We start from the raw sequence: 8,277 nt of genomic DNA, 5'->3' as shown, positions 1-8,277 counted from the left end.
AATAAGTGGCCAAGGTACGCAACTTAATTATTTAATGTAGCTGGCTGTGGACTATCTGTTTGCTTAAACACGTTAATATTATTAATCCTTGGTCGTTTCTGCGTGGATTAAATATCGACCGTTCTATAGGTTTCGGGAGGGGGGGGGGGTGTAAAAAGTACACGTGCGTATAGGGAGGGGGGGAGTGGTCAAGATTTGACAGATTTTTGCGTACCTACTCAATGAATGTCCCCCTATAACTCGTCGATTGTTACAAATGTAACTCGATGCATGTATCACGAGCCTAAGAATCGATGTTAATCGGTCACCTGCACGCGACCTGGTCTGGCCTCGCCCCGCCGCATCTGCGATGCGCGTGAATTCCACCGTGAATTTCCCGTAGCTCTGAGCACCCCACCCATCCCCCCGGTGTGGTTAACATCACAACAGCTGCCCGCCTCTGCCTCTTCTCGTCAGCCAGCCACGCATGCAAAGGGATGAGATGCGCCGCGGCGTTTCTCAATCCCGAGCTCATCGCAGTCCCGACCTCCTCAGCACGGCAGAGGCGCTGGTTGGCGACTGTGCTGCTGCACGTGAATTCCTGCCTGTGATCCAACACTGTGGAGGGCGCAGCGAGGGTTGGTGGTTCACGCACGGATGTCGTGAAACTCCCATTCCCGCGCGGGCTGAGGAGGTGCCGTACCCTGGCTCGCCAGGGGAAGGCAGGACATCAAGTGGACTAATTGCCATTACGTTTCCACCTGTACGGGGATTGGGTGCTTTGTCCCCCTCGCACGCGTGGAGTTTCTCCGGAGGCTCCTGTTTCCTCCAACGTGTACAAGCACGTGTTAGTTGGGCCAAACATATCTTAACATGAATACCCAATGCGGCAGAACCCTCCTCAGGCATTCCTGGACAAATAAGTAAATTATAAAATACTATACCAAGTGGCCCGGCAGAGGACAGCCCCAGCAACATCACTCCTATCATCACTACCATCATCACTACCACCATCAACAACATCATCACTACCACCATCAACATCTTTATCATCAGCAGCGTCATCATCATCACTTCAATCCTCATCACTAACAGCACCATAAATAGCATCGCCATTTCGGTCACCACCATTGATGAGGGGTAAGGGTGAGGTTCTCCATGGAGTCTGGTCCATGATTTTCTCCGGTCAGGTGGCTTAGCGGTAGAGCGAGGGGCTCGCAAATCCTTTTTTGAACGTTGACTTTGACTCAGTCCATCATCTCTCATGGGTCATTAAAATAAGTTCCACTTTGTGTGGAAGTCAACGGTGATATTCCTATGGATAGACTCGCTCCCGCCATAGCAATTGAGGGGTTCCACCCCTGACTCAAGTCTGTGCACAGGAGATGAGCACCAATGATGCATCAAGGCTCATTGGGGCCGAATTCACTTTTTTAAATCCTTTATATTAAGTTCACTTGCTTGCTTACGACCGTGCAAATCTTTCGGTCGTTTTTTAACCCACTTCCCGTGATCTAATCGAGCTGACATTTTCCACACAGACTCGTTGTGCGTGACAATTAATGTTCGTGAAAACTTTTTCCAAAATTTTACACTTTTTAGGACAAAAATATTATATTTAATTACAAATTGCTTAATGGTGCAATGCAATCATCTGACCCATAGGTGGCAGCCATCTCAAGCCAGAGGACGAGAGGACTATAGCCGCCACGCATATAAAGGATTTATAGTGAAAAACTTTGTTTTTACGGGTTATACTTGTTTTATTTTAGGCTGGAGGCCACGGGAGGATGAGGCAGTGTCGCCACCTGCAGGGCGATGAGGAGCAAGACGCTGAGAAAGAAGAAGTGGATGATGGTACCGGTCCGCGGCCCGGGGGTTGGGGACCCCCCTGGTCTAGAGGAGATTTCTCGAGTTCCTGCACTCCCGCTAGAGGGGCTCTCTACAGCTCCCGCCAGTCAGGCAACTTCCAACACTAACGTCATTCAGACGAGGCAATTTCAGGGCTGCACTTTCACCTTTACTACGATTACAACAAGTTTAAACGCACGTTTCATCGTAACACAAACATGACTTCATAATTGATTCACTATATTATGAATTCTGTTACACCAAAACAATCATCGTCGTCGCCGTGGTGACGGCGTAGCGTAGTGTGCAATCTCCGCGCTCAGTAGGCCGCGACGGTGCTGGCGATCCAAGAGATGCAGTTGCACGCCTCAGTGTGTACACGGTGTGTGTACACACGCCTTGGTGTGTACACGGTGTGTGTACACCTCAGAGGTGGGACAAAGTCATTGTTATGCAAGTCCAAGTCGAGTCTGAAGTCATCAAATTCATGACTCGAGTCTGACTCGAGTCCAAGTCACATGACTCGAGTCCACACCTCTGGTACACGGTGTGTGTACACACGCCTCGGTGTGTACACGGTGTGTGTACACACGCCTCGGTGTGTACACGGTGTGTACCATAGGTCGCAAACGGGTTTTGATTCCGTACCCTACCCGAAATGAGTGACAAACGGTTACTCACCAGTGACTCACGGACTACCCGTACCCGGCCGCACCAGGGTCGCAAACGGCTACCCGTACCCGGGTACGGGTAGCCGGGTATCGGGTAGGGTACGGGTATCGGGTACCCGATTGCGACCTCTGGTGTGTACACACGCCTTGATGTGACCTCGGTGTGTGTACACACGCCGGGGTAGTTGGGCAGGGCACAGCCTTGGCCTTGTTTACACCTTTTCGCTACCCAGTGCCTCATGGCTGCCTCGTTCAACTCCGCGACATATTCCCACCTAATTAAAGAACCAGAGTCACTTAATTCAACACTTTAATATCGGTGCCACAAACTGTCTCTGGACCCCTACCCTCTGACCCCTTCGCCCGGAGCAATATGACCGTAGAGACACCGCTTTCTTCCCCTCTCCCCACGAGCATTGGGGAAACGTGACCCACTACACGTTTGTCTATGTGTGTTAATGTGTATGCTATCTTACTCTTGGATGTGTATGCCACTATGGTTGCCTCCTTATCCACAGGCAAAACCCTGACAACATTTTCATTCAGCCTAGTTCTGCCGCAACTATGCAGTATACCGAAGCAAAGATCAACACAATACAGATAGCATATCTCGGTACAAATCAATTCCTGTCAAATGAACACAGTTAACAACTCCCAGAATGTCCAGGTCAATCCAGGACAGGTGGCAACGCTAACTTAATGACCGAGTCGCTGAACCCTGTCCTAGCCATGGAGAATGTTTACCTTACTGACAGTCTCACTTAGACGGAGCGATGGCACTGTGGTTAACTCACTGTGCCATGAACCTGACCATCTTACTTCAATTCCCAGCCACAGCCTTTCACCAACCCGCACTGCCCACCAAGGCTGCGCGTGGTCACAGAACTCCAGTGAGTGACACTGTGTGGGAAGGCCTTTACCCAGCCCTGGACTGACAACGACCTGGGAACGTAGAAGTAGTGTGAATGACCGAGTACAATAAAACAGCACTCAGAATGAATGCTTCCTGTCCAGATCTGCTGACTGCTCCATGCAAAATTTGTATCGGGTGGGATAATATCGACGTCATTAACAAGAATGCCAATAGGTGTCACGCAGCACGTAGACATCGGGCAAGGTCACGAGTTGCCTTTAACCACACGAGGTGTGAATCTTGTAAATGGCTTGCAAAAAGTGTGACATGTTTAGGATAATCGAAGTTGGAACAAGCAAATTAAGTTTAAAAACCTGCATTTATTATTCTATTTGCGTAGTCAGTGGCTGGCTAAAGCCATCAATGTACACTTACTCGGATTAATCACATTTGCTTTAACCCCGCATTCGAACTCAGGTGCTCAATGATACTATTTGAGTGTGTCTTCCAAGGCCATTATGAACCTCCCGACCAACGAAGCCACCTCCCTGTGCAATATTGATGTTGCTTTTCTTACCTTCAACAAAATGGTCACCATTCGTATAAATATTGTTTATATTGCAGAGAATGGTAGTGTCTCTAATGGCTGCAGGGTTTACGTGAACCTGTAAAAACAGGAATGAGTGGAGGGATGATTATCATATTAATCGAACATTTTCTCCCCTGCGACCGGCTTCACACCATCGCTATTATGGCTGTCGCAGTGTCACTTGCAATACCACACAATACTATATTACGTCATCGGTTCTGAACTTGCACGGTTTTATATTCGAGTGGTGTTATTTTACTCATCCAGAGCATGGTGGCATGAGTTTATGGATGCAAAAGTAGGCTTCTACTTAGAGAATCTGATGGTACCACGTGCACGAGGGCTGTAAACTCATGAGTTCACATGGAGGTCCTCAATGACATCCCGAACCTGGGGGTTGGAAGCAGAGCACGTTTTCAGCATCGTGATGACCGTGACAAGTGGACCGTGCACGTAGTTAACACAAGCATCTAGCCATCCACTCGATGAGGACATCACTCATACAGACGCCTAGATGGTGGACCATCAATGTTCAAGTGACCGTGATGCACCCAGACAAATGACACTCAGGACGCTAAACCCGGGCGTTGATTGGTTCTTGAAAATGTGGACGAATGGGGAGAGAAGTTCGGTGGATTCGGTGTTAGGAGGCGAGCGTCGGGTGTTGAATTTCGCGGTGCAGGGCAGAACAATTGAGATGGTGGTGCGACTTAGGGACGCGCGGCTAATATCAGTGGCAAGTGATTACATGGACAATTCCTGCCCATTGAGCTATATAGCTCTTTTTCAGAAGCGACCTGGCAACAAATGATAGCTCAACCCAGAGGTTTGTGGGAATTTTATTGCAGCCAGGTACTGTAAACATACGTTGATTCTTAACGTGGAGGGAAAATCGGAGAATCTGGAGAAAAATCCACACAACCATGGGGAGAAGATGCAAATATACAGGCATGATGGTCTGGATCGAAGCCACAGCTCCCTGCATACCAGGCGAGTTAACATCTCTCCACCGTGGCGCACCTTCATCCAAAAGTGGAATTATCAAAATAGCTGATTACTGGACTTGATCGACTAATGCCTGAATGGGTCATTGAGTCCTCATGGGATCATCGATTTACTGACCATCGATGAATTAGTCTAGTGACAGAGTTGGGAAGAAGTTGATTTTTCATGGGGCGGCTCATTCAATGGCGGATTGTGATTCACTTGAAATGTCCCTGAGAGCGCCCCTAGGCCATGCTGTATCCCCGTCTCTGGCTGTGGGAGGGGTTTGAATCCAAGCAATAGGAAGCCGACAGTCATCTCATTTTGCATCTGACACTTCGTGTATCGATTATTTCATATTGACTGAAATCAGTAGATTGTTGCCAAAATTAAAAATGCCCAAACACATGCAAATTACTTAAATTGGCCACTTTATTCACATGAACAATTTAAACTAAATACTTGTTTTAAATGTATACTTGACAAAAGGCGTGGAGGTGGTGGAAAGTGTTTTTCACTTGAGGGCCGCCTTACCAAAGCGGTTAAAGACTGCTTTGCTACAGGTTGCCACGGGCCAAGTGGGTAGCCGTGACCAGTAAAATACATTCTTGTACCGTACTATGCTATGCTTCTACATCTATGCTTCAGGTCGTCACCTTTATGAAAAAAATAAGACAAAAAGATGGCGCTATTATTTCAAATATTTTATTCATTTCATTTCACCACCATGGTGCTTGTTGTTCGGCAAGATGGTTTCAAAGTGAGTCTCTCAGTTGGCGTTCATGGTGCTGGCGTTCCAGGAGTTGTAGTTGCACACCTTGGTGTACACGCCGGGGTAGTTGGACAGGGCGCAGCCGCGACCCCAGGACACGATGCCGTGCAGCTGGCCATTGCACACGGCGGGGCCGCCGGAATCTCCCTGTGGTGACGGCATCAGGGTTCAGGGTCAGGGGTTAGCAGCTGGCACTTGCATCTAGTGCCGTGGTTCGTAACCTTTCTGGATCCGTGGATGACTCCGTTCGACCATGAGTTTGTGGTCTGACCAAAAAATGAAATTTTAATTAAAATATTGGCTGAAAGAACCCAAATGTTAGTAAGATTAAATAAATGCAGGCAAAATATCGAGAGAGTAATTCGCATTTATGTTCATGAGGTGTATGAGGATTGAAATTCATTAGAACTGAGTAACCATTTGAACTGAGTAAGTCATAAATCACTCTTCTTGGCAATATATATACAATGGCAAGATTAAAATCGAGCTACCTTGGTACAAAGGTATGCATTGGTCCATGGGCTATTAGAGTGATGTTACTTTGTCCCCATTAGTATTTTCGATGGAGGTGGCACTGGTTTGTAGCGAGAGGGCAGGTTGACCCTCATAATCCCCTTCAGACCTTTCGACTCAAGTCGCTTCAGGGGACCTGACCTGGCAGGAGTCCTTGCCACCCACCAGGTATCCCAGGCAGATCATGTTGTTGGTGATGTCACCGGGGTATGAATTCCTGCAGGTGTCACTCAGCACGGGCGCCTGGACGCACATGACGACATTGGGGCTGCCTGTAGGGAGACACGCAGGTGGTGGTGATGAGGCATCGTACATTGGGGAAACATGCTAGGGTAATGTGAGGACAGAGAAACTCATAAGCAGAGAGGCGGCAGAAGAGAGGACTCGACGTGAAGATACCAGTTATGCAGAGGCAATAGAAAGGGTTGGCAGTTTGGGTCCATGTATAAACCTGGAGAAAAGTAAGCAGAGGAAGATAGCAGAAGAGAGGGTGAGATGAAATCCGAGAGTTTGGAGACCACTTCTGGACAGACACTGAGAAAGGAAAGGAAGTATTGGAAGAAAATTGGGAGGCCTGTGCCCAGAAGTGGCAAGTTACAGGCTCACCCCACAACAATAACAAGATGGACAAGTACAGTTATAACTCTTAGTCCAGTTTAAGCTCCAGGTCCAGCCTGCCTCATTCTCAGAACTGTTATCCAATGCTTAGCTCTAAATATTGCAAATAATATATCCCTAGACGCAATACCATGTATTTATACCCTTCAAGTAGCTAAAATAGTTTTTTTTCTGAAATGTATTGCTATGGTACACGCATGTCTAAGTGTTGTGTCAGCATGTACGGGGAAGATATCAAATACTTTCTCCGATGTTTTAGGGTTGTACTGTGTGTTCTTCGGAATTATGTGTGACACATCACTCGTAGTGTTGGGAACTTCCAAGAAGTGGAGCGAAATGCTGGAAATCATGAACACCATGTGGCATAGCCCAAAAACACATCCAGCAACACAAAGCAACCACAAAACCGACATTGTAAAATCTTTAAAAAGTCTTCCTTAAATGTTTTTTCCAGGGTAGACGGACATCTAAGTGCCGTGTCCTCACCGATGCTGGTCTGGGTCTCGTCCCAGCCGGAGATGGTGCACATGACTCCGGTGCCGACTCAGGAGGAGGGCAGCGCGATGGCCTGCGCGTACTGGTTGAGGGTGGCGGGCGAGGACAGCTTGATGAGCATTATGTCGTTGTCGATGGTGGCCGAGTGGTATTGGGGGTGGCGGATCGCCTTGGAGGCCTGGATCCTCTGCTCGGTGCCCTCGGTCACGAAGATGTTGTGCTCGCTGATGCGCACGGAGATAAGGGACGCGCTGGGGGTGGAGGAAGTGGACGATAGTAGTGATGAAGATTTTTTATTTTTAGCTGATCGCTTCAATTTGAACCCATTCGGCCATAAATGCTAATTTTCCATTATAACCTGGTCACACAATAGAACCCTGCTTACAGAATCAGCAAAAATATTAGTTGTACTGTACTTCTATGCCGTCACATCTACACTCCCCACCGTAACCAACCCAAATTGACCAGTATGGTTGATTGCTAAGTGCTGTAACTATTTGATATAATCGCCTAAACAAAACGAACTGATGGGGCACATCGCCTTGTTGTGGAAAGATGTCGCATACCTTTGCAATCTTCTCGTAGCCCTTTATCGCTTGGTCGTATGGGTCTCGTTCAAAATCATATGAGCGGCTTCTTCATGTTATCAGCTGTGACACTGCTGCCCCATAGGTGAAGCTTAAGTGAACATTCTTTGTGGCTAGGTCTTAGTTCAACAACATGGGCTTCAAATTATTTTCAGATAAGGTCGTAATCACCAGGTTGTAGGTGTACACTACATTTTACACAAGTCGATGACCCAGCCAGGTGGACTACTAGCGGGTCCGCTGCCTGGAGGCTTCACTTTTATTGTCCGGAGGTTTGTTCACGGACCATCTTCATTCTTGACACGGGCAGCCCTGTACCAAGAGATGAGGCTGCTTATATGGGCCTCGGCGTGTCCGGGCGCCAT

At 47.9% G+C, this 8,277-nt stretch overlaps 1 pseudogene; it reads right to left on the bottom strand.

The window, feature by feature from the left end:
- Window positions 1–5,616: 5,616 nt before the first annotated feature.
- Window positions 5,617–8,277, bottom strand: LOC133351881 (trypsin-2-like; annotated as a pseudogene).

Source organism: Lethenteron reissneri, chromosome 39 (genome assembly GCF_015708825.2).
Source record: "Lethenteron reissneri isolate LAM-NWPU_2019-01 chromosome 39, ASM1570882v1, whole genome shotgun sequence".
Taxonomy (NCBI): domain Eukaryota; kingdom Metazoa; phylum Chordata; class Hyperoartia; order Petromyzontiformes; family Petromyzontidae; genus Lethenteron; species Lethenteron reissneri.
The sequence above is the reverse complement of the archived record's forward strand: the minus strand, read 5'-3'. Positions and strand labels throughout refer to the sequence as shown.